The sequence below is a fragment of the Oncorhynchus kisutch genome, linkage group LG17, assembly GCF_002021735.2.
Source record: "Oncorhynchus kisutch isolate 150728-3 linkage group LG17, Okis_V2, whole genome shotgun sequence".
Lineage (NCBI taxonomy): Eukaryota > Metazoa > Chordata > Actinopteri > Salmoniformes > Salmonidae > Oncorhynchus > Oncorhynchus kisutch.
Genome location: NC_034190.2, coordinates 60,265,445 through 60,293,236, shown reverse-complemented (window position 1 = coordinate 60,293,236; position 27,792 = coordinate 60,265,445). Strand labels below are relative to the sequence as shown.

At 42.7% G+C, this 27,792-nt stretch overlaps 1 protein-coding gene across 3 annotated transcripts in view; it reads left to right on the top strand.

Annotated features, from left to right (window-relative positions):
- Window positions 1-27,792, top strand: part of LOC109908548 (neural cell adhesion molecule L1-like protein) — a 123,158-nt gene that overhangs the window by 18,707 nt on the left and 76,659 nt on the right. The window contains exon 1 of one of the 3 annotated variants that reach the window (XM_020507204.2): window positions 21,483-21,592. The exons of 1 other annotated variant lie outside the window; for it this stretch is intronic. The gene's annotated coding sequence lies outside the window, so the exon portion shown is untranslated. Of the gene's footprint in view, window positions 1-21,482; window positions 21,593-24,316; window positions 24,431-27,792 lie in introns of those variants that run through there. One more of the 3 variants, XM_031794206.1, reaches the window with a different exon arrangement.

The following is a 27,792-nucleotide window of genomic DNA, read 5'->3' as shown; positions in this document are numbered from 1 at the left end:
CAGTTAGGATCAGCTTGATCTCCCTCCTAAAATAAAGGACAATCTGTGGCTGCCTTCCAAGCAATGGGAACTTCCCCAGAAAGGAGAGACTGGTTAAAAAGGTTGGCTTGGCGATGATAGGGCAGCAACCTTCAAGAAGAAAGGGTCTAAACCATCTGGACCAGATGTTTTTTGGGGGAATGTTTAAGGAGCTCCTTTAGCACCTTGGACTCAGTGGCAGGGGAAAACTTTGTAGCGGGGCAGGGGAAAAAGAGGGAGAAGCATCGGGGATAGTTGCATTAGAAGGGGTGGGAGATGAGGAAATGTTCGATGGGCAAGGAGGCATGGCTGAGTCAAATAGGAATCCTAACTTAATGAAGTGGTGATTAAAGAGCTCAGCCTTGTGCTTCTTGTTAGTAACAACCACATAATCAACATTAAGGGACATGGGCAGCTATGAGGTGGAGGGTTTATTCTCCAGGTCTTTAACCGTTTTCTAGAACTTCTTGGGGTTAGACCCACAGAGAGATCTTAATGAGCATTTCTTTGACAATTGTCACAAGAAGGGATAATAATATTTATTTTGCCGGCTCTCTACTTAGTCTCGGGCCTAACACCATACTTGCCAATATATCCTCCAAACCACGGCTTCTCTGGCATTATCACTTAAATATTGTACTGGGCAAGATGTCAAACTGTGAAAGCAATTTTGTGTTCTATAAACAAACACTAAAGCAGGATGTTTGATGTTGTAGAACAGGGGTATCAAACATCTGACCCGCAGGCCCAATCCGGCCTATGGCTGGTTTAAGAAAACAAAAACAAAAAAAGAATGCAGAAATTAAGGTTTCTTTACTGTCCAGCTCGCTTATAATCACTGTACACAATCAATGGACCTACATTCAAATTAAATGTATTTATTATTATTTATTTTTTTACAGTTTATTTAGTAAATACTTTCTTAACCTTTTATAACTAGGGGGCAGTATTTTCATTTTAGGATAAAAAACGTTCCCGTTTTAAATGGGATATTTTGTCACGACAAGATACTCGACTATGCATATAATTGACAGCTTTGGATAGAAAACACTCTGACGTTTCCAAAACTGCAAAGATATTGTCTGTGAGTGCAACAGAACTGATGTACAGGTGAAACCCAGATAAAAATCCAATCAGGAAGTGCCGCATTTTTTAAAACCGCCTCATGCCAATGACTCCTTATATGGCAGGGGAATGAGCTACGAATGAGCTTACGTTTTCTACGTATTCCCCAAGGTGTCTACAGCATTGTGACGTCTTTTTACGCATTTATGTTGAAGAATAGCCGTAAGGGACCACATTTAGCAAGTGGTCACATGATGGCTCCGGCAGAAAATCTTGCGTAAAGTACACCATTTTTTAAAAAAGTACAAAGTACCCATTTTTCCAATCGCTTCTTATGAGAAACTAATTGTCCCTATGGATATTTTATCGAATAGATATGTGGAAAACACCTTGAGGATTGATTCTAAACAACGTTTGCCATGTTTCTGTCGATATTATGGAGCTAATTTGGAAAAAAGTTCGGTGTTGTAGTGACTGCATTTTCCGGTCAATTTCTCAGCCAAAAGTGAAGAACAAACGGAGCTATTTCGCCTACAAAAATAATATTTTTGGAAAAAAGGAACATTTGCTATCTAACTGGGAGTCTCCTGAGTGAAAACATCCGAAGTTCTTCAAAGGTAAATGATTTAATTTGATTGCTTTTCTTATTTTCGTGAAAATGTTGCCTGATGCTAGCAGAGCCTAGCCATAGCATTATACCATGATAAACTTACACAAATGCTTGTCTAGCGTTGGCTGTAAAGCATATTTTACAAATCTGAGATGACAGTGTGATTAACAAAAGGCTAAGCTGTGTCTCAATATATTTCATTTGTGATTTTCATGAATAGGAAAATGTTCTAGGAAGATTTATGTCCGCTGCGTTATGCTAATTAGTTTGAGGCTACGTTACGCTCCCGCATGCGGGATGGGTAGTATTTGTTTTTCTTAACTGCATTGTTGGTTAAGGACTTGTAAATAAGCATTTCACCTGTTGTCTTCGGGGCATGTGACAAATCAAATTAGATTTGATTTTACTGTCCAGCTCGCTAATAATCACTAGACCACTGGTTCTCAACTGGTTTTGCCTCAGGACCCAAATTGAACCATGTTGTCTCAGTCGTGACCCAAAATTCACATCGCGAAAAAGAATCGCCAAAATTAAATCTGGAAAACTTTTTTTCATGCTGTATTGATAGTAAATGTAGCAATTATATGCCAAGGGAACAACATTCCCACCTCTTTCATAGTCAGTAATGACATTTTTACCATGTTTTTGATGTTGGCAGCTTCATTAAATAGTACCCGCAAAACACCAGTCCCAACATCAACAGTGAAGAGGCCTTCTAGGCAGAGTTCCTCTGTCCAGTGTCTGTATTCTTTTCCCATCTTAATCTTTTATTTTTATTGGCCAGTCTGAGATATAGCTTTTTATTTGCAACTTTGCCTGGAAGGCCAGTATCCTGTAGTCGCCTCATCACTGTTGACATTGAAACTGGTGTGTTGCGGGTACTATTTAATGAAGCTGCCAGTTGAAGACTTGTGAGGCGTCTGTTTCTCAAACTAGACATTCTAATGTACTTGTCCTCTTGCTCAGTTGTGCACCGGGTCCTCCTACTCCTCTTTCTATTCTGGTTAGCGCCAGTTTGCACTGTTCTGTGAAGGGAGTAGTACACAGTGTGGTACAAGATCTTCAGTTGCTTGGCAATTTCTCGCATGGAATAGCCTTTTTTTTCTCAGAACAAGAATAGACTGATGAGTTTCTGAAAAAAGTCTCTTGACATTTTGAGCCTGTAATCGAACCCACAAATGCTCATGCTCCAGATACTCAACTACACTCAACTCTAAAGAAGGCCAACAGTTTTCAGGCCCCATCGAAGCAGCGTTACCCATGCAGAGCAAGGGGAACAACTACTAGAAGGCTCAGAGTGAGTGACGTTTGAAACGCAATTAGCGCGCTACCTAGCCATTTCACTTCGGTTACACCAGCCTCATCTCGGGAGTTGATAGGCTTGAAGTCATAAACAGAGCAATGCTTGACGCACAACGAAGAGCTGCTGGCAAAACGCACGAAAGTGCTGTTTGAATGAATGTTTACGCGCCTGCTTCTGCCTACCACCGCTCAGTCAGATACTTAGATACTTGTATGCTCAGTCAGATTATATGCAACGCAGGACATGCTAGATAATATCTAGTAATATCATCAACCATGTGTAGTTAACTAGTGATTATGATTGATTGTTTTTTATAAGATAAGTTTAATGCTAGCTAGCAACTTACCTTGGCTTACTGCATTTGCGTAACAGGCAGTCTCCTTGTGGAGTGCAACGAGAGAGAGGCAGGTTGTTATTGCGTTGGACTCGTTATTGCGTTAGACTCGTTAACTGTGAGGTTGCAAGATTGGATCCCCCGAGCTGACAAGGTGAAAATCTGTCGTTCTGCCCCTGAACGAGGCAGTTAACCCACCGTTCCTAGGCCGTCATTGGAAATAAGAATGCGTTCTTAACTGACTTGCCTAGTTAAATAAAGGTGTATATAAAAAAATATATTTTTAAATTAATTTAAAGTAAGTGTTCATTCAGTATTGTTGTAATTGTCATTATTACAAATAAATAAATAAAAATCGGCCGATTTAATCGGTATCGGCCTTTTTGGTCCTCCAATAATCGGTATCGACGTTGAAAAATCATAATCGGTCGACTTCTAGTTCGGGCACACAATGTTTTCTTGAGGCAAGCCGAAGTCATTAGCCAAAGTCTACGACCCTTCGTCGGTGATTGGTCAACAGCAGTGATTCTTCAATAAAGTCTTTGTTGTTATTCAACAAGAGACGGTTCGTTTTCATGCACATTATTTCATTAAGAAATCCTGCACCAAACATCTTAGTTAGATGTAAAATTGCGCGACTAAGATCTTCTTGGGAAAAGCACCTAAATTAATGACAGATTTCTTGAGTTATCTTAGATTAAATCTGACTATTTTGAGGAAGTGTCTACTGACGACAGCGTCTCAAAATGGAAAAACAGTACTATTTTCTAGTTTTCTTTTCAATGGTTGCTAAACCCAAGTAGAGAAGCATGACAAGAGAGCCCTGTCTATTATTGTAATTATTATGGAAGTGAACTCCTAGTGCGTGTTCCCTTTCGTTCTTCACCGGTGACAACATGCCCATAGAAAGAAAACTCTTGAAGCTATTACTTAGTGGACTGAGACTGGTCATAAATCCGTCCTGAGTCAACGCCCACAGGCTGTAAAAAACTGCAGGCAATAATTTGATTTATCAACCAATCTAGAAAGAGAGAAAATTGAGAAATGAATGCGTGACCCCTAATAGACTCTGATCATAGAGATGAACACTGAAACACAGAGTTGGTACAGAACAGCGTTCAACTGCACCTTGAGATTTTGTTGACAAGATTGTATCTGTACAGTTCTAAGGTAATATGAAAAATAATTTTCGCTTCTTGCCACCCTCTTTAAAGGATTATCTTGTGTAATTTATGTTCATGTACAGTACCAGTCAAACGTTTGGACACACTCTCTCATTCAAGGCTTTTTCTGTATTTTTTAAACTATTTTCTATATTGTAGAATAATAGTGAAGACATCAAAACTATGAAATAACACATATGAAATTATTTAGTAACCCAAAAAGTGTTCAAATATATTTTAGATTCTTCAATGTAGCCACCTTTTGCCTTGATGACAGCTATACACACTCTTGGCATTCTCTCAACCATCTTCACCTGGACTGCTTTTCCAACAGTCTTGAAGGAGTTCCCACTTATACTGAGCACTTGTTGACTGCTTTTCCTTCACTCTGCAGTCCAACTCATCCCAAACCATCTCAATTGGGTTGAGGTTGGTGATTGTGGAGGCCATGTCATCTGATGCAGCACTCCATCACTCTCCTTCTTGGTCAAATAGCCCTTACACAGCCTAGAGGTGTGTTGGGACATTGTCGTGTTGAAAAACCAAATATAGTCCCACTAAGCGTAAACCAGATGGGATGGCGTATCACTACAGAATGCTGTGGTAGCCATGTTGGTTAAGTGTGCCTTGAATTCAAAATAAATCACTGACAGCAAAGCACGTCCACACCATCACATCTCCTCCTCCTCCAAGCTTCACGGTGGGAACCACACATGCGAGGATCATCCGTCCACCTACTCTGCGTCTCAAAACCAAAAACCAAAAATCGCAAATTTCGACTCATTAGATTTCCATCGGTCTAATATCCATTGCTCGTGTTTCTTGGCCAAAGCAAGTCTCAAATCAAATGTTATTTGTCACATACACATGGTTAGCAGATGTTAATGCGAGTGTAGCTAAATGCTTGTGCTTCTAGTTCCGACAGTACAGTAATATCTAACAAGTAATCTAACATTTCCCCAACAAACTACCTAATACACACAAATCTAAAGGGGTGAATGAGAATATGTACATATAAGTATATGGATGAGCGATGGCCGAGCGGCATAGGAAAGGTGCAATAGATGGTATAAAATACAGTATATATGGGTAATGTCAGATATGTAAACATAATTAAAGTGCCATTATTTAGGGTGGCATTGTATAAAGTGAAGAGTGATCCAGTGGCCAGTGATTGGGTCTCAATGTAGGCAGCAGCCTCTCTGAGTTAGTGGTTGCTGTTTAGCAGTCTGATGAGATTGAAAAACAGCTCCTGTCTCTTGGTCCCAGCTTTGATGCACATTTACTGACCTTGCCTTCTGGATGGTAGAGGTGTGAGTAGGCAGTGACTTGTGTGGTTGATGTCCTTGATGATCTTTTTGGCCTTCTTGTGACTTCGGGTGTTGTAGGTGTCATGGATGGCAGGTAGTTTACCCCTGGTGATGCAATGTGCAGACCGCACCACCCTCTGGAGAGCCTTGCGGTTGAAGGCGGTGCAGTTCCCATACCAGGCTGTGATACAGCCCGACAGGATGCTCTCAATTGTGCATCTGTAAAAGTTTGTTAGGGTTTTGGGTGACAAGCCACATTTCTAAAGCCCCCTGAGTTTGAAGAGGCGCTGTTGTGCCATATATCTTTACCTATTTGAGCGATCTTGCCGTAATATAGACTTGGTCTTTTACCAAATAAGGCTATCTTCTGTATACCACTCCTACCTTGTCACAACACAATTGATTGGCTCAAACGCATTAAGAAGGAAAGACATGAAACAAATTAACTTTTAACAAGGCACACTTGTTAATTGTATTGCATTCCAGGTGACTACCTCATGAAGCTGGTTGAGAGAATGCAAAGCTGTCATTAAGGCCAAAGGGTGGGTACTGTGAAGAATCTCAAATATAAAATATATTTTGATTTGGTTAACACTTTTTTGGTGAGTACATGATTCCATATGTGTTATTTCATAGTGTTGATGTCTTCACTATTATTCTACAATGTAGAAAATAGTAAAGGTGCATTTATATTGGTCCAACACAGACCAATTAAGCGGTCGATTATATGGCTGCGTTTACACAGGCAGATTCTTTTCACATCAGATCTTTTTCATGGCTGATCTGATTGGTAAAAAGACCAATTAGTGCACAAAAGGTCAGAATTGGGCTGCCTGTCACTACCTATGTGAATTGAAATACGGAGCAGTCTGGACTGGAGTCGGATGCTTTTTTTTGTTGCCAGATTCCCTTGTCACACTAGGCATGTGCCATGGAGGCTCTTAATCGTCCATATCTAATTTTCTGGTCAGGTGTTGTGAGGAAAATCCCGAGGTGTTGGGATCTGGAGCTCTTCTCCCAACTCCTACAGGATTATGCAAATGTACCCTAAATTATTTGGAGTAAAACTAATGACTAATTGTGAGAACAAACAAGGAGAGAAAAAGCATGAGATGAGTGAAATAGTGCGTTTCTGCAACACATCAATAAATTCCTATCACGTGTGCAGTTAAACTGTATAATATAAGATGTATGAGCTGGCGACATTTTACTGGAAGGCAGCTTCGCAGATATATGAGCTCCTGAGTGGCGCAGCGGTCTTAGGCACTGCCTCTCAGTGCCAGAGGCATCACTACAGTCCCTGGTTCAAATCCAGGCTGCATCACATCTGGCCGTGTTTGGGAGTCCCATAGGGCGGTGCATACTTGGCCCGGCATTGTCTGGTGTAGGCCGTCGTTGTATATAGGACTTTCCTAATTAATTAAATAAATGTTATCTTTAAAAAATATATATTTTTAAAGTGTTCTGTTTATTATAAAGATTACACATCTTTTTTTATTGCGCATAAAATTTACTATTATATTGGAAATCTAATGCAGATGAGAATGAACTATGTAGACCAAATCTAGTGCAATGTTTGCTGTACCTGGTCCCTGTCAACGACACAAAAAATAACTCTACATACTTAATCAAAGTCAATACATGCTCCTTGATTTTTAGTTATTCCTACCGTTTTTATAACCACAAACAAATAGGATAAATGGACACAGTCCTGGAACAGATTCCTCTGAGCAGGCCTTTGAGTGCAGTGGGGGCCTAATATCTGCAGCACAGGAGAGAGAGAGAGCCATGGGAAGGACTCATTAGCATAAGAATCAGATTCCAGATCCAGGAAAAAGGCCCATTGTTAGGAATACCTGCGGTGTGTGAGTGAAACCAACGAGTGATGTGAAGGACTGAAGGTCAGTTAGCACTCCCATAGTTCTCAGGAGCCAGGGGAAAATGTGACAGAATATCAAACAAATGCTTAAGTATGGCTGTGGCCCCTTCTAGACCTAGCTTGTTCTTGGCATTTGAGACTGGTGGGTAGTGTGGGTACACACACTAGCCTTAAGGCATCAACATGCTTCAGTTCGGCTGGCGGCTAGCCGAAGTCAGCTAGGCAAACCGAACAAGTGTGTTTGCAAGTTAGAGTTAGAATGGAAATTGAGTAAAGACGTAAACTTTGAAGTAACTCTTTTTTTAATCATTGTTGTCTTACATGTATTGATAGTGACTTCAGGCGATGTTGCAATCCCTCATCAGGATCTGTATGTGAGACTGGTTGCCCTCTGTCTTTCTTGAAACATTTATTTAATCCATTGGATATACACTAACGTTCAAATGTTTGGGGTCAGTTAGATCTTTTCTTATTTGTGAAAGAAAAGCTAAAAAAAATTGTCCATTAAAATAATATCAAATTGATCAGAAATACAGTGTAGACATTGTTAATGTTGTTGTAAATGACTATTGTAGCTGGAAATGGCACATTTGTACAAATTGAATATCTACATAGCCGTAAAGAGGCCACTTATCAGCAACCAAAACTCCTGAGTTCCAATGGCACGTTGTGTTAGCTAATCCAAGTTTAGCATTTTAAGACTAATTGATCATTAGAAAACAATTTTTACAATTATGTTAGCACAGCTGAAAACTGTTGTTCTGATTAAATACGCAATAAAACTGGCCTTCTTTAGACTAGTATCTGACCTTCTTTAGACTAGTTGAGTATCTGGAGCATCAAATCAAATTTTATTAGTCACATGCGCCGAATAAAACAGGTGTAGACCTTACAGTGAAATGCTTACTTACAAGCCCCTAACCAACAATGCAGTTATTTAAAAATGCAGAAAAGAATAAGCGGTAAAAGTAACAAGTAATTAAAGAGCAAAACGTCAAAGCCATGAAGTGCTTTGAAAGGCTGGTCATGGCTCACATCAACACCATCATCCCAGAAACCCTAGACCCACTCCAATTTGTATACTGCCCAACAGATCCACAGATGATGCAATCTCCATTGCACTCCACACTGCCCTTTCCCACCTGGACAAAATGAACACCTACAGTGGGGAGAACAAGTATTTGATACACTGCTGATTTTGCAGGTTGTCCTACTTACAAAGCATGTAGAGGTCTGTCATTTTTATCATAGGTACACTTCAACTGTGAGAGACGGAATCTAAAACAAAAATCCAGAAAATCACATTGTGTGATTTTTAAGTAATTAATTTGCATTTTATTGCATGACATAAGTATTTGATCACCTACCAACCAGTAAGAATTCCGTCTCTCACAGACCTGTTAGTTTTTCTTTAAGAAGCCCTCCTGTTCTCCACTCATTACCTGTATTAACTGCACCTGTTTGAACTTGTTACCTGTATAAAAGACACCTGTCCACACACTCAATCAAACAGACTCCAACCTCTCCACAATGGCCAAGACCAAAGAGCTGTGTAAGGACATCAGGGATAAAATTGTAGACCTGCACATGAGCTACAGGACAATAGGCAAGCAGCTTGGTGAGAAGGCAACAACTGTTGGTGCAATTATTAGAAAATGGATGAAGTTCAAGATGACGGTCAATCACCCTTGGTCTGGGGCTCCATGCAAGATCTCACCTCGTGGGACATCAATGATCATGAGGAAGGTGAGGGATCAGCCCAGAACTACACGGCAGGACCTGATCAATGACCTGAAGAGAGCTGGGACCACAGTCTCAAAGAAAACCATTAGTAACACACTATGTCTTTGTGGATTAAAACCCTGCAGCGCACGCAAGGTAACCCTGCTCAAGCCAGCACATGTCCAGGCCCGTCTGAAGTTTGCCAATGACCATCTGGATGATCCAGAGGAGGAATGGGAGAAGGTCATGTGGTCTGATGAGACAAAAATAGAGCTTTTTGGTCTAAACTCCACTCACCGTGTTTGGAGGAAGAAGAAGGATGAGTACAACCCCCAAAACACCATCCCAACCGTGAAGCATGGAGGTGGAAACATCATTCTTTGGGGATGCTTTTCTACAAAGGGGACAGGACGACTACACCGTATTGAGGGGATCTTGGCCAACAACCTCCTTCCCTCAGTAAGAGCATTGAAGATAGGTCGTGGCTGGGTCTTCCAGCATGACAACGGCCCGAAACACACAGCCAGGGCAACTAAGGAGTGGCTCTGTAAGAAGCATTGCAAGGTCCTGGAGTGGCCTAGCCAGTCTCCAGACCTGAACCCAATATAAAATCTTTGGAGGGAGCTGAAAGTCCGTATGGCCCAGCGACAGCCCCGAAACCTGAAGGATCTAGAGAAGGTCTGTATGGAGGAGTGGGCCAAAATCCCTGCTGCAGTGTGTGCAAACCTGGTCAAGAACTACAGGAAACATATGATCTCTGTAATTGCAAACAAAGGTTTCTGTACCAAATTTTAAGTTATGCTTTTCTGATGTATCAAATACTTGTCATACAATAAAATGCAAATTAATTACTTAAAAATCATACAATGGGATTTTCTGGATTTTTGTTTTAGATTCCATCTCTCACAGTTGAAGTGTACCTATGATAAAAATGACAGACCTCTACATGCTTTGTAAGTAGGAAACACTGCCGATTTTGCAGGTTATCAAATACTTGTTCTCCCCACTGTATGTGAGAATGCTATTCATTGACAACAGCTCAGTGTTCAACACCATAGTTCCCTCAAAGCTAAATCAATAAGTTAAGGTCCCTGGAACTAAACACCTCCCTCTGCAACTGGACCCTGGACTTCCTGACGGGCAGCCCCCTGGTGGTCTAGGCTAGGTAACAACACATCTGCCACGCTGATCCTCAACACAGGGGAATAGAGTGACGATAGACTGACAAGTTTCAGAAGAAAGTCCTTTGTTTCTGGCCATTTTGAGCCTGTAATCGAACCCACAAATGCTGATCCTCCAGATACTCAACCAGTCTAAAGATGACCAGTTTTATTGCTTCTTCAAACAGAACAACAGTTTTCAGCTGTGCTAACATAATTGCAAAAGCGTCTTCTAATGATCAATTTGCCTTTTAAAATGATAAACTTGGATTAGCGAACCCAACGTGCCATTGGAACACAGAAGTGATGGTTGCTGATAATGGGCCTCTGTTTGCCTATGTAGATATTCCATTAAAAAATCTGCTGTTTCCAGCTACAATGGTCATTTACAACATTAACAATGTAAACACTGTATTTCGGATCAATTTGATGTTATTTTAATGGACAAAAAATGCGCTTTTCTTTCAAAAACAAGGACATTTCTAAGTGACCACAATCTTTTGAACGGTAGTGTACATACTACCTCAAATAACCGGTTCCCCGGGCACATTGACTCTGTATCGGTTCCCCCCTGAATATAGTCTCGCTATTGTTATTTCACTGCTGCATTTTAATTACTTGTTACTTTTCATCTCTTATTTTTATTTGCATCTTTTTGAAACTGCATAGTTGTTTAGGGGCTCGTAAGTAAGCGTTTCACTGTAAGGTTTACTTGTTGTATTCGGCGCATGTGAAATATAACGATTTAATTTGAAAATAACAATCGTGAGACAATGCTGCGTTGAGTTGTTGCAAGCTGGATTTTTCTGTCAGATTTTTGCAGTTCATTTGCACGTGACATAAGACATACTTTACAAACCAACATACTTCCTTAGAACTTTCTCCCTTGCACTTTCCTCCCAGCAAGTACAGAACTTCCGACCCAACTTGGAACAAGGCGTAAAACACTACTTAATGGACTCTTTCAATTGAGCACACAAACTAGAACAAACACGTTCATTCATCCCCTTTCCAAAATGCTAATGTGGCAAGGCCTTGAGCCTTTTTAAGGGGCTACCCTGTCATTATATTGTGTAAGGCTGTAGGGAGGTTGCCATTTGTTCAGTAGCCACACAAGGTGATGTCCTCACGGTAACCATCCCATGCTAGTTAGCAATTAAGACTTACCAGGTCGAGTGAGTTTCCTCAACCACCATTGGCAAGGAGCCATCTGTAGCTTTAGCATGACTAGATATAGGAGGGCATACTACTAGGTAAAGCAACCAAATCAGATGCTTGACAATGGCAAGTGACAACACTGTAATGTAATGTTGACACACCTGTCACTGGAATGCAACTCAACCGTAATGCCATTGAAGCCATTATCAGTCATCTTATCAAGATTGTGGTAGTTCTTTGGAAAGCACTTGGCACTATGTCGAGTACTCAAGTCTTATATGATATGTTTTTCTTCATTATAGTATATCTCTTAAGTGTTAGTGTGTTGTCTTTTTAGCAAATTGAAGTCTGACAGTCCAGATAGAGTACAAGGAAGGCTCATGTCTTGTTTACCTCAGTTAAGTATTTTGTGGCGGCCCTGTCAGAGCTTGCTATAGATGGGGTAATATTTGAGGAATGTGTGTGCTGGTGTGTGTGACCCTGTGCTGTTTCCAGCATGTTACAACAGAAGTTTTCATTCCCATTAACTCCTAGCTTGTCATAAATGTGTAGTAAGTATGTGTTATCTACCGTGTTTAGATGAATATCTGTATTCGTTGATTCATCAGATTTGAAATAATTTAATTACTCCATTTGAGAGCTTGTACAATATCAATAAGGTAGGACTTAGGGTACTATGGGGTGAGACACCCCCTGGGGTAAGAAGCCCCCCCCCCCCCCTAATTCTCAAACACAATTTGTCACAAATCCTTTTTTCAACAGTTCCTCTGGCTGCTTCTAGTCTTGATCAATCTGTTTCATCAACATTTTTATGTAATTTCCTCAATGATTTTGAGGTAAATTGATAACATTTTTGGTCATTTAGAAAAAGTTGTAGATATAATCCAATGAAGTTTGATCCTTATTTTTGTTATATATACACTGCTCAAAAAAATAAAGGGAACACTAAAATAACACATCCTAGGTCTGAATGACTGAAATATTCTTATTAAATACTTTTTTCTTTACATAGTTGAATGTGCTGACAACAAAATCACACAAAAATTATCAATGGAAATCAAATTTATCAACCCATGGAGGTCTGGATTTGGAGTCACACTCAAACTTAAAGTGGAAAACCACACTACAGGCTGATCCAACTTTAATGTAATGTCCTTAACAAGTCAAAATGAGGCTCAGTAGTGTGTGTGGCCTCCACGTGCCTGTATGACCTCCCTACAACGCCTGGGCATGCTCCTGATGAGGTTGGCGGATGGTCTCCTGAGGGATCTCCTCCCAGACCTGGACTAAAGCATCCGCCAACTCCTGGACAGTCTGTGGTGCAACGTGGCATTGGTGGATGGAGCGAGACATGATGTCCCAGATGTGCTCAATTGGATTCAGGGCTGGGGAACGGGCGGGCCAGTCCATAGCATCAATTCCTTCCTCTTGCAGGAACTGCTGACATATTCCAGCCACATGAGGTCTAGCATTGTCTTGCATTAGGAGGAACCCAGGACCAACCGCACCAGCATATGGTCTCACAAGGGGTCTGAGGATCTCATCTCGGTACATAATGGCAGTCAGGCTACCTCTGGCGAGCATGTGGAGGGCTGTGCGTCTGTTTCTGACCGTTTGAGCAGACACATGCACATTTGTGGCCTGCTGGAGGTCATTTTGCAGGGCTCTGGCAGTGCTCCTCCTGCTACTCCTTGCACAAAGGCGGAGGTAGCGGTCCTGCTGCTGGGTTGTTGCCCTCCTACGGCCTCCTCCACGTCTCCTGATGTACTGGCCTGTCTCCTGGTAGCACATCCATGCTCTGGACACTACGCTGACAGACACAGCAAACCTTCTTGCCACAGCTCGCATTGATGTGCCATCCTGGATGAGCTGCACTACCTGAGCCACTTGTGTGGGTTGTAGACTCCGTCTCATGCTACCACTAGAGTGAAAGCACCGCCAACATTCAAAAGTGACCAAAACATCAGCCAGGAAGCATAGGAACTGAGAAGTGGTCTGTGGTCCCCACCTGCAGAACCACTCCTTTATTGGGGGTGTCTTGCTAATTGCCTATAATTTCCACCTGTTGTCTATTCCATTTGCACAACAGCATGTGAAATCTATTGTCAATCAGTGTTGCTTCCTAAGTGGACAGTTTGATTTCACAGAGGTGTGATTGACTTGGAGTTACATTGTGTTGTTCAAGTGTTCCCTTTATTTTTTTGAGCAGTGTATATATACATGTAGTGAAGCGTTAAGATACATCATTGTCACGTTCTGACCTTAGTTCCTTTATTATGTATTTGTGTTAGTTTGGTCAGGGCGTGAGTTGGGGTGGGTAATCTGTTCTTTTTTCTATATAGTATTTATGTGTTTGGCCTAGTATGGTTCTCAATCAGAGTCAGGTGTCGTTCGTTGTCTCTGATTGAGAACCATACTTAGGCAGCCTGTTTTTCCCACTTGAGTTGTGGGTGATTGTTTTCTGTGTCTTCACCATACAGAATGTTTCGTTTCGTTCTTTCACTTTGTTATTTTGTATTTTCGTGTTCAGTGTCTTTTCATAAAAATGACGAACACTTACAACGCTGTACATTGCTCCGATCTGTCATACTCCTCGTCAGAGGAAGACGAATTTCATTACAATCATCCACTTGTTTAGAGAGCAAAATGTTGATTGTTTTTGAGTAAAGTAGTAATTTTTCAGGTTAGTATGTTGGACAAGATGTCCCCCCTCCAATGGGGTGATCTAGCCCCTTTATGGTTGATAATTTGTTTCTAACTGTAATTTAGGCACTGGATAGCCCAGTTACCTAACTAGCAGAAAGTAAATTCTAGCCAGCTAGTTAGCATAAGCTAATGTCTGATAGCATAGCCAGCTAGCCCCCAGTTACCAAGCTAGCAACCTCACTAGCAGAAAGTCTGAGGTGAAATAAATGCTGGCAAGCTAGTTAGCATAAGATAATGTCTGCTAGTATAGTTATCTAACCCCCAGTTAGCAGTGTAAGGATTAAGAATCAGAGTTAGAATAGGGGCCATGGTTAGGAATAGATTAGGAGTTAGGGTCAGATAGGGGTTAGGTTACGGTCAGAATATGAGTACATTTAGGGTTAGATTAGGTGCCAGTTCTCCACCATTATTCAGATACTTAAAAAAATTGTTTAGCAGAAAATATATGATCGTGGTGGCTATGGCGAAGATGCGCTTCGTCATGTGCTGAATACTATTGAAAATGGACAGGGCATTAAGACAGCTGCCCATGCTTTTAATGTGCCACACAAAACCCTGAGGTGCCACCGAGACCAGCAGGCAAAAACCCCAGGCCACAGCCATTTGGGTGGGTTACCAGTCTTCACTGGCTCTTTTGAATGTGATCTGGTGAGTTATATCCATGAAATGGAAAGAGCACTTTTCGGACTTAAATCATGGGATGCACAAAAACTTGCCTTTTGTCACAAACGTCAAAATAACATTCGGACCAAGGCGCAGCGTCATATGGGTACCACATCTTTTTATTCGTGAAACACAAAAAAACAATAAAGAGCAAACGACACGTGAAGCTATGGAGTGCTCACAGGCAACTACACATAAACAAGATCCCACAAAAAAATTGTGGGGAAATGGCTGCCTAAATATGATCCCCAATCAGAGACAACGCTAAACAGCTGCCTCTGATTGGGAACCATACCAGACCAACATAGAAATAAAACAACCTAGATTACCCACCCTAGTCACACCCCGATCTAACCAAAATAGAGAATAAAAAGGGTCTCTATGGTCAGGGCGTGACAGTACCCCCCCCAAAGGTGCTGACTCCGGCCGCAAGACCTTACTCTATAGGGAAGGGTCCGGGTGGGCATCTAGCGTCGGTGGCGGCGCCGGTGCTGGGCGAAGTACCCACTCAGCTCGCACCTGTACTTGGAAGAAGATCTTGGATGGGAAGGGCATCGGTGGCGGCTCTGGTGCGGGACAAAGAACCCGCTCATCCCGCGGATCCAGCATCGGTGGCGGCTCTGGTGCGGGACTTTGCCCCCGCCAAGACCACTGGTCCGGCCATGGAGCTGGGTAAAACGCCGTGCCTGGACATGGCCTCGGCGCAGAGGGGGCCACAGAGCTGGGTTGGCCGCCGCACCCGGACTGGGCACCGGTGCCGAGGAAGTCTCCGGCCATGGAGCTGAGTTAGCCGCCGTGCCTGGACTGGGCACCGGTGCAGAGGGAGGTTCCTGCCATGGAGCGGGACTGGACGCCGTGCCTGAACTGGACATCGGCGCAGAGGAAGGCTTCTGCCATGGAGCGGGACTGGACACCGGACCTGACATGGACTTCGGTGCAGAGGAAGGCTCCGGCCTTGGAGCTGGACAGAACGGCGTGCCCGGACTGCGCCCCGACGCAGAGGAAGGCTCCGGCCCTGGAGCTGGACTGGACGCCGTGCCTGGACTGGGCACCGGCGAAGAGGAGGGCTCCTGCCATGGAGCGGGACTGGACACCTTGCCTGGAAGCTCCAGACTGTAGACCGTCGCTGGAGATTCCGGACTGTGGACCATCGCCGGAGGTTCCGGACTGTGGACCGTCGCCGGAGGCTCCGGACTATGGACCGTCGCCGGAGTCTCCGGACTGTGGACCGTCGTCGGAGTCCTATCCTGCCAGAATTTCCTCCCAAGTCCAGGATCCCTTCCCATCCAAGATCTCCTCCCAAGTGAGTTAGCCGCCGTGCCTGGACTGGGCACCGGCGCAGAGGAAGGCTCCTGCCATGGAGCGGGACTGGACACCTTGCCTGGAAGTTCCAGACTGGACTGTCGCTGGAGGTTCCGGACTGTGGACCGTCGTTGGAGTCCTGTCCTGCCAGGATTTCCTCCCAAGTCCAGGATCCCTTCCCATCCAAGATCTCCTCCCAAGTCAAGGATGCCTTCTCCTCCTGGGCATGCTGCTTGGTCCTGGTGTGGTGGGATCTTCTGTCACAAACGTCGAAATAACATTCGGACCAAGGCGCATCGTGATATGAGTTCCTAATCTTTTTATTTGTGAAACTCAAAAAAACAATAAAGAGCAAACGACACGTGAAGCTATGGAGTGCTCACAGGCAACTACACATAAACAAGATCCCACAAAAAACAGTGGGGAAATGGCTGCCTAAATATGATCCCCAATCAGAGACCACGCTAAACAGCTGCCTCTGATTGGGAACCATACCATGCCAACATAGAAATAAAACAACCTAGATTACCCACCCTAGTCATACCCCGACCTAACCAAAATAGAGAATAAAAATAGTCTCTATGGTCAAGGCGTGACACTTGGCGGAGAGGTTTGGAATCCAAAACACATTCAATAAAGAAAGGCAGGCAGTTGGTTATATTCCAATGAATTTCCTCTTGAAATTCATTTAAAGAGCTGGGATTTAAAATCTTGCCTTATTCAAATGATAATGTGTTCAGTTTAACTGTACATAATGGAGTGTAAGGAAAAGGTCAAATAACAAAGTTTCTTTATGTGCAGATGAGGTAAAAAACATAGGGACACTTCTGTGAAACCCTATGACATAATCTTCTATTGGGGTAAGTCGCCCCCAGGGGTAGTTGCCGGTCAGGCTGTGTAAGGGCTGTTTGACCAAGAAGGAGAGTGATGGAGTGCTGCATCAGATGACCTGGCCTCCACAATCAACCGACCTCAACCCAATTAAGATGGTTTGGGATGAGTTGGACTGCAGAGGGAAGGAAAAGCAGCAACAAGTGCTCAGCATATGTGGGAACACCTTCAAGACTGTTGGAAAAGCATTCCTCGTGAAGCTGGCTGAGAGAATGCCAAGAGTGTGCAAAGCTGTCACTTTTTTTGGTTACTACATGATTCCATATGTGTTATTTCATAGTTTTGATGTCTTCACTATTATTCTACAATGTAGAAAATAGTAAAAATAAAGAAAAAACCTTGAATGAGTAGGTGTGTCCAAACTATTGAATGGTGGTACTGTATATTATTTAGGATATGTAAAGACCATATTTAATCAAGAATAATCTGATGGGTGACAATATTAGCCTATCACTTGTGAATGATGCCCGGCATATGAAACAATGCCTACACCTCATGTAGCCTTACAAATAAAGTGGCCAAATAACTTCTTAACATTAGGCACATTAATCCGCTTTAAAAGGGGTTTAGAGCCTAACTGGCATACAGTGAGTTCCAAGTTTGGGGAAGATCATTTTCACCATAAAAATGCACCTCAAAAGGCATGTTTTTCTTTAGGGTGCATTAAGGCCACACAAAGGGGATGCCGCCATAATAGTCTAGGCATTATCAAGTTCTTGTCAAATTGTGAATGAGTGACTGATGTAGTGTTTACAGCCTGCAGCTCATGCCTTTCAAATCATCATTAGAGACGCATCATGCAGCCTTACAATGTAATAAAATCGAAAGATATAGCCCAACGTTTGTAGAACAACTAAAGTTGCATTAATAATGATAAATTAAGGATATAGGAATACCTATTTCTTTGTTAACCACTCAACACAGAATTGTCGCATGTGCGCACTCAAATCGTTTGGAGAAAATATCCTTTCCCTTTTGTTCAGCTTTGTTCAATCTTCTTCTTCATACTATTCTAAGCAAATCTTGTCTGCTAAATGAACTAGTGTAACCCACAGCCATTTGGCATAGCCAGATCAGGACCTAACATAAGGACAACTCAAGAGTATGCTATTCTGAAATAGACTACATTTTCTTCATATCATGCTTCTTTCGACCTGTCTAAATAAAATCATTGATTTATTGTGAAGGTGTAAGCTATATTACATGGATTTATTAGACTTTTAAAATGTAGATGTTCCAAAGGACTGCATCAGGTGTGGAAGCATGGTCAATTATCGTGAGATCGACAGTTATTTGCTTGTTAATCACCAGCTGATGAAATTTTGTGACCTCCACAGCCCTAGTTGTGGGCCATGGCTTTCTATATAAAGCAGACAGACAAGCAATTGTGCAAGCTAACAGGTGGGCCACAAACAGACAAATAATGGTACTTTACAAAATTGGTGTGCAAAACGGCATCTCGTTATAGCCCATCCATCGATCCTTGTCGATGGATGGATGGACAAAAGATGAGCAGTATGGGCTCCCGAAAAGAAAGTGGGCTCCGGATGGGCTCCAGAAAGAAAGTGGGCTCCCGATGGCACAGCGGTCTAAAGCACTGCGTCACTAAAGACCCTGGTTCGATTCCAGGCTGTATCACAACCGGCCGTGATTGGGAATCCCATAGGGCAGCGCACAATTGGCCCAGCATCATCCAGGTTAGGGTTTGGCCAGGGAAGGCCGTCATTGTCAATAAGAATTTGTTCATAACTGACTTGCCTTGTTAAATAAAGTCATTTGAGCAACAAAAAGTCAACGTTTGTATTGATTTTCTGAACGATGCTTGCTACATTTAGTTCGGTTTGGAGTGACAGACCAATGCACTCATATCTTTAACATTTGAACTGGGATCGATGCAAATTGGTGAATCGTTACATCCCTAATAATTACTATGGCTTTCAAATCTGGATTCTGTCAAGTTTTTATAGGTAGCAAGGCTGCAGGTATAAGCCATTTGATGAAATGAGTGATCTGTCCATTCAATTAGGTCGTAGTGCCTTCTTTACTTTCCTTTGTGCCATAGTTAGAGCAGTGGTGTCATCTCCAAAGCGTGTGTAAGTGGGACAGTGGGAGTGAACTGTATGTGTGTGTTTTGTAAGAATAGAATAGAATGGTTTGATTGCATCCTTTGCCTAAGCCCCTCAATTATGAATCGTAATCCACAAGAATTGAGAAGGAGATCCAACAGCTGTTCATTTCAAACTGGATAAAAGATACTTGTTGTGACCTGCCACTAAAGCCCCGGACATCCCTGGAACTTGGCGGCTCCTTCGTTCCTCTGTTTCCTTCTCCCTCCTAGCTGATGAAAGGAAAGAGATGAGAGAAAGTGAGTCAGATGCCGTCAACGTGTCAACAGGTATATTCATGTTCAGTTCTCTCCTCTATTGCTCTGTTGTAGAGAAAATAAACCACCAGGAATTCAGAGTTGTAAACCAGCGTCTAGTTATTTTACCGGTGCTACTGTGTTTTGAGAAAATATTTACAGTACAGAAAGTGCATATATTGTAAATAACTGAGAAATTGTTGACAGCACATGGATGTTTTGTCTTAAAAAACAAGGGAAACCAAGTCAGGATTAAAATGGGCAAAAGAAAAATAAAAAAAATACTAACACAAGCTATAGGATATAGAGTAACACTATTTGAAAGGGGTACAGAATTGAACCTTTATTTAACTAGGAAAGTCAGTTAAGAACAAATTCTTATTTACAATGACAGCCTACCCAGCCAAACCCTCCCCTAATCCAGACAACACTGGGCCAATTGTGCGCCACCCTATGGGACTCCCGATCACGGCCGGTTGTGATATAGCCCAGGATCAAATCAGGGTCTGTAGTGATGCCTCTAGCATTGCGATGCAGTGCCTTAGACCGAAGCGCCACTCGGGAGCTGAAAGTCATTCATAAAGATATCATGCCTGTTTTTAAAAAGGTTATGGAAAAGGTGTTAGTACAGTGTTACCGGATGTACTGCATTAGCTTCTGGTATTTGTTGGGGGAATCATTCCCTTATCTCTTTCTCAGCACTGTGGTGGAAAGAGCTGAGGTGTGAAGTGGGTTGCCAGTAGACCCCGAAAAGGGGTCTAGTGTCACTGAGTTTGAGTGTCACTGTCCATATTCCAGTTCTTGCAGCAAACTGATTTAGCTGCTGAATGGCCCTTTCATTGTCACTCTCAAGTGCTGCCAAGTGATGAGTTCCATGTAGGGGAGCTGTGAAAAACCATTATAATTGTTTTGTAAAACATAATTCCATTGGGGAATAGGACATAACGAAGTCTGAATTCCTATGTATATCCCAAAATGTTTTGTTAACTGTTACAGCTCACTTTGATTATTTCCATATTTATTGCAAAGAAAGAAATCAACAAAAAGGGTAATGAGTGATTAGTAGCCTGTCCAAAGTCTTAATTTCCCCCCTCAGGGACCAAGTTTTTGTTTGGTGGTTTAAGTGTTGTAAATACAATACTGTCCCTGCCCAACCAAAACACATGCTTCAAAATTAAATTGAGCAAACGGCTCTTCCCATGTCCTCACACAATCCACTAAACTCTTAACCCCTGCACTGAATGAGCTCTTTCCCACTCTACCGAATGACACTTTTCACAATATGGCGGGACCAACGATGAGAACATTCACTCTAAAAACAACGGCAATGTTGAAAGGTCAATTGAAAGCATGAGAGCTAACTTTAGTACTTTAGCATAACAACAATAGCAGCAGCCCTGTACTGTATTCTTTGTCTCTCATTCACTCACCTCTTCAAATGACTGTACATTTGGCATGATTTAATTGCAAACACAGATTGACTGTGGACATGCCCAAAATCCCACAATCGATATTGTCATCAGCTGCAGGTCAATTTAAAAAACTGTGAGTCGCACCAAAAGGGGAGTACACTAATTAATTGGCTCACATAGACTTCCCCTGTGAGTACAATACAGTAATGTTATCTAACAATGCCCACGTGCAGCAGCGTCTCACTACAGTCAATGTTTTTGTTTTTCCTTTTGAAAGGAGCAGTCTTTGAAATGTGAGAAGTTTCTAGCACGCTTCACTGTAACCTAACAAGTGTGTGTGCGTGTCTGTCAAGTTACAAACCCTGCCCTTACATAATACCGGTAGTACAGGTTGGCTCTTGATGTCAGAGAGCTGCCAGGTGCTGTCTGTTAGTGTGGAATCGAGGCTGTGGCTGTGGTACCTGTTTAGATACGCACTCCTTTTGAGAGGGCACAAGGAATACATGTTAGGTTTGGCAGGTATTGACCTCAAAGGTAAGGCCATGTCTCTTTCTGACCTTTGCCGGTTATGATCAATTGAGAGACTACTGTTCGTGCTGTTGGGAAATGCAGCGCTGTCCTGTAATGTATCCCTTTTCAGCAAGGCTCAATGGAAGTGTTACCCAAGGAACTTATTTTTTTCAGAAATATGAAGGAAAAAGGTATCCTTGGAAACTAAGTTAACATCCAGTGGGTTGATCTGAGGCACCCTCTTTATAACATTTACAACAGTTCATTATTTTATTTGCATTGCTCTTGTTGACTGCATAAATTGATAAAAGAAATGGCTAAAGGGATTAGTGCTTTGACCACATAACCATAGATCAAATGATAAGAGAGTCATCTTTAATTTTACTTACCACAGTGAAATATGCCAAGATAGCAGAATCTCACTGGGATGTGATTAACATTTGCAATCAGTGGAAGGGTCGTTCCACCAATTCGGTGCCCTTTTGAGAAGTGTGACTTGGTCCAAATTATTATTATTATTTTTTAGATATCCCATCTCAAGAAATTAAATAAAAAATGACTATAGTAAGTGCCTATTAAGTGCAGATTAAAGTAACAGGTTAAACTGTAACAGGGGTTGACAATTTATTCTTAAATCAGCAAAAGATCCCCTTGTGACAGGGAGAATGGAAACTTGTTGTGTGCAACAGGGAGTGGCAATTGAATGTAACCTGAAATGGAAAATGAAATTGTTAAAACATTTCTAGCCTGTCTATCTATTGGTAACAGGGTTAACGTGTTAAGCTCGACCAGCTCATTGTCCCACCACAAAACACCAGCATAAGAAACTTTTTCCTAATCATAGTCACACACCTCATGTAGCCTAGACCATAAGCCTATAAGTTTGATACAAACCTTAGCCAAATAAATTCTTAAAATTAAGCACATGAATCTGCTTTACAAGGGGTGTAGTGCCTAACTGGCATACATAAGCAGTACGTAAAAATAAAGAAAAACACTTGAATGGGTAGATGTGTCCAAACTTTTGACTGGTATTGTGTATAGCACAGCTGAGAGTCAAGTGGAGGCAGGTTGCTGACAGGTGTATAAAAAAATCACAGCCATGCAATCTCCATAGACAAACATTGGAAGAAGAATGGCCTGTACTGACGAGCTCAGTGACTTTCATCTTGGCACCGCCATAGGGTGCCACCTTTCCAACAAGTCAGTTTGTAATATTTCTGCCCCGCTAGAGCTGCCTCGGTCAACGGTAAGTGCAGTTAATGTGAAGTGAAAACGTCTAGGCACAACAAGTTCACAGAATGGGACCGGCGAGTGCTGAAGCGCGCAGCTCATAAAAATGGTCTGTTCTCGATTGCAACAGTCACTAAGGTGTTTCAAACTGCCTCTGGAAGCAACGACAGCACAATAACTGTTTGTCTGGAGCTTTCTGAAATGGGTTTCCATGGCCGAGCAGCCGCACAAGAGTAAGATCACCATGCGCAATGCCAAGCGTCGGCTGGAGTGGTTTAAAGTTCGCCGCCATTTCGACTCTGGAGCAGTGGAAACATGTTCTCTGGAGTTATGAGTCACACTTCCACATCTGGCAGTCCAACGGACTAATCTGGGTCTGGAAGATGCCAGGAGAACGTTACCTGCCCGAATGCTTAGTGCCAACTGTAAAGTTTGGTGGAGGAGGAATAATGGTCTAGGGTTGTGTTTTTTATGGTTTAGGTTAGGCCCCTTAGTTCCAGTGAAGGGAAATCTTAACTCTACAGCATGCAATGACGTTCTAGACGATTATGTTCTTCCAACTTTGTGGCAACAGTTTGGGGAAGGTCCTTTCCTGTTTCAGCATGACAATGCCCCCATGCACAAAGCGAGGTTCCTACAGAAATGGTTTGTCAACATTGGTGTGGAAGATCTTGACTGGCCTGCACAGATCTTGGACCTCAACCCCAGGCCTAATCGCCCAACATCAGTGTCCGACCTCACTAATGATATTGTGGCTGAATGGAAGCAACTCCCGCAGCAATGTTCCACCATCTAGTGGAAGCCGTCCCAGAAGAGTGGAGCAGGTGTCCACATACCTTTGGTCATGTAGTGTGTTTTTTTTTTTTTACCGTTGGTATTTCTAAACACCCAGTATACAGTATACCGCCCAAGCCTAGCTGATATTGTGTAATAGACAGCTCACAAAAAGGCCCATTTATGTGTTGACGATACAAGTAGCCTATTGTGCCTAAGTTTTCAGACATGTAAAACCATGCAGTGAGTGCAATGTATGTCCTTCTCTAACAACAGTATCCACCCCTCAAGCCAGTGCATTACACAACTACAAAAGATGAGGCTTGATGAAAGCAGATGTCATCCACCGCTCCACTCTCTTCAATGGAGCTAAGACCCATTTGTATTATAATCATTAAAATAGGGTGGGTGTAAATGGGTGTCATCATGCACATGTTTAGTGAAGGGAGGCATGGGGTGGTAGTGCAGGGTGAGGAGGGGTATGGACAGAGAGGCATGCCTGTACTTCCTCTCCCCTCATTCTTTAATGGTCTGTGAATAGCCCTGTGGCCGTGGCTTTGTCCAAGTCATTGTCGTTCGGCTTAGAGAGCCTCTTTGCCAAGTGAGAGGCTTTGCCGACATATGTCACTTCAGTGAATCTCCCATAGCTCCTTTAGCCGCTTGAGTGGAGGGGCGGACGAGAGGCGTTCACTGGGCGAAAAATAAGCAACGTGAAGGGTGAGCTGGAATGCTCACTGTCTGTTCCTGTCCGGTGTGCCTGAACTTGCACAACACAGATTTCTGACGCATTTAAATGGACTTTCAGTGCAGGTGATTTGCTCACAGCCTATAGGCATCCACAGTTGAAAGATTTCAGTGAGTATACTCTAATTTCCATGCCCTTTACTGTATGTTGTTGCTCTTTTGGAAAGGAGTTTTTTTTTTCAATGGATTGATGATTAATAGTATGTTTGGACTTTCAAGTCAGTAAGTAATGAGGTACAATACAATGTGTGTTTTGGGTTGCTGTGGTAAAGGGATTAGCGGGGTGGTGGACCCACACTCATTCCTCGGCTGACTATTGGTCATATAAACACAATCCCTGGCGATTGGAGGGTTCAATATCCTGACGTGGTCTGGTAATAGATCCCTCTGCTTCCAAACAAATGTTGGGAGCATGTTACCTGTTTATATTCCAAAGCCTTGCGTTTCTTCAATACTGCAAGAATGGACTTCATCACATTAACGAAATAATTGAAGTTTTATTTCATCCAACTTTGGCTATTTGAGTCAATGTAAACTGGGAGGTTATTGCATGATCTTCCATGTACATACTGTACCCTGATGAAGACCAATCATTTTCATAATCCAAAAGGTTATTTATGTATACAAAACAGAGGCTTTGTTTAGCTTGAATGAGTTACATCCTTGGTAAGGTCAGGCATGATGTTGATTATTTGTTGTCAGGATCAACAAAATCTGGAAAAGGGTCAAATTGATCATTTAAGCAAGGTTGCCTGCATTTTATGGACTGTTTAACATATATATATTTTCTACAATGAAAAAATTAATTATTCACAAGATTTCAGTATGTACAGAAATATTGGAGTCTTTTTTAGTTTCTTTTTTTGTTGTTGAACTATATGTGGTACGTCGTGTGATGCTGTGACTGTTTTACCATACCGTAGTTGCTTTATCATGAATTAGGTTTATTTCTGTCGCAAAAAGGCAACCAACTATTCAATTCCAAATTAAATTTAAATTCACAAATTGAAAACTTACCCTCACTGAGAATATTGGACAATTTCCAATGTGTTACTTGACTCTCAATTCCATTGTTGAATTAGACTAATCCTAGCCCTGGTGTACAGTAATTGCCAAATTAACCTGCATTTACCCATATTACTAACTAGGACCAACCGGCAACTCCATTGTGGGAGGTTGGCGGGAGATACATCATTGGTTTGTGTTTGGACAAGGCAGACTCCCGCTCCTGTGACTGAGTGATTAATTTGTAGAGTGAGCCCTTTGGCAGTGCCACTGTACCCACAGGCTGAAACCCACAATACCCACAGGTTTACTACTATATACAAACTTAAGTTTACCCACTCTAGCAATCATCCATAGCAGCATCTTATATTATGTGCCTATAAGGTTTTCTGTAAGCATGCCATTTGATGCTGCCATCCCAGTTTTACAATCAAATCAAATCAAAGTTTATTTGTCAAGTGCACCGAATACAACAGGTATTCGGTATTCACCTTACAGTGAAATGCTTACTTACAGGCTCTAACCAACAGTGCAGGGACACATTTCAGATAGCCTGGTTAGCCAATGTGCAGGAGCACTGGTTGGTCGGGCCAATTGAGGTAGTATGTACATGAATGTATAGTTAAAGTGACAATGCATATATGAAAAACAGAGAGTAGCAGCGGCGTAAAAAGAGGGTTTTGGGGGGGGGACACACACAATGCAAATAGTCCGGGTAGCCATTTGTTGAGCTGTTCAGGAGTCTTATGGCTTGGGGGTAAAAACTGTTGAGAAGCATTTTTGTCCTAGACTTGGCGCTCAGGTACAGCTTGACATGCGGTAGTAGAGAGAACAGTCTATGACTGGGGCTGGGGTCTTTGACAATTTTTAGGGCCTTCCTCTGACACCACCTGGTGTAGAGGTCCTGGATGGCAGGCAGCTTAGCCCCAGTGATGTACTGGGCCGTACGCACTACCCTCTGTAGTGAGGGTAGTTCGAGGCAGAGCATTTGCCGTACCAGGCAGTGATGCGACTAGTCAGGATGCTCTCGATGTTGCAGCTGTAGAACCTTTTGAGGAGCTGAGGACCCATGCCATATCTTTTTAGTTTCCTGAGGGGAATAGGCTTTGTTGTGCCGTCTTCACGACTGTCTTAGTGTGTTTGGACCATTCTAGTTTGTTGATGTGGACACCAAGGAACTTAAAGGTCTCAACCTGCTCCACTACAGCCCCATCAATGAGAATAGGAGTGTGCTCTGTCCTCCTTTTCCTGTAGTCCACAATCATCTCCTTAGTCTTGGTTACGTTGAGGGAGAGGTTGATATTCTGGCACTACCTGGCCAGGTCTCTGACTTCATCCCTATAGGCTCTCTCGTCGTTGTCGGTGATCAGGCCTACCACTGTTGTGTTGTCTGCAAACTTAATGATGGTGTGTGTGTTGGAGTCATGCCTGGCCATGCAGTTGTGGGTGAAAAGGGACTACAGGAGGGGACTGAGCATTCACCCCTGAGGGGCTCCAGTGTTGATGATCAGCGTGGCAGATGTGTTGCTACCTACCCTCACCACCTGGGCATGGCCCGTCAGGAAGTCCAGGATCCAGTTGCAGAGGGAGGTGTTTATGTTGATTGCATCATCTGGAGATTGCATCATGGATATTGCATCATCTGTGGATCTGTTTGGGCGGTATGAAAATTGGAATGGGTCTAGGGTTTCTGGGATAGTGGTGTTGATGTGAGCCATTGCCAGCCTTTCAAACCACTTTATGGCTACAGATGTGAGTGCTACGGGTCTGTTGTCATTTAGGCAGGTTGCCTTCAGGGACTACGGTGGTCTGCTTGAAACATGTTGGTACAGACTCAATCAGGGACATGTTGAAAATGTCAGTGAAGACACTTGCCAGTTGACCAGCACATGCCCAGAGCACAGGTCCTGCTAATCCGTCTGGCCCCGCAGCCTTGTGAATGTTGACCTGTTTAAAGGTCTTACTTGCGTCGGCTATGTAGAGCGTGATCACACAGTTGTCCGGAACAGCTGATGCTCTCATGCAAGCCGCCTAAGTGTTGCTTGCCTCGAAGTGAGCATAGAAGTGATTTAGCTCTTCTGGTAGGCTTGTGTCACTGGGCAGCTCGCTGCTGTGCTTCCCTTTGTGGTCTGTAATAGTTTGCAAGTCCTGCCACATAAGACTAGCGTTGGAGCCGGTGTAGTACGATTCAATCTTAGCCCTGTATTGACACTTTGCCTGTTTGATGGTTCGTCAGAGGGCATAGCAGGATTTCTTATAAGCTTCTGGGTTAAAGTCCCGCACCTTGCAAGCGGCAGCTCTACCCTTTTAGCTCAGTGTGAATGTTGCCTGTAATCCATGGCTTCTGGTTGGGGTATATACGTACGTACAGTCACTGTGGGGACAACGTCCTCAATGCACTTATTGATAAAACCAGTGACTGATGCACTTATCGATAAATCCAGTGACTGATGTGGTGTACTCCTCAA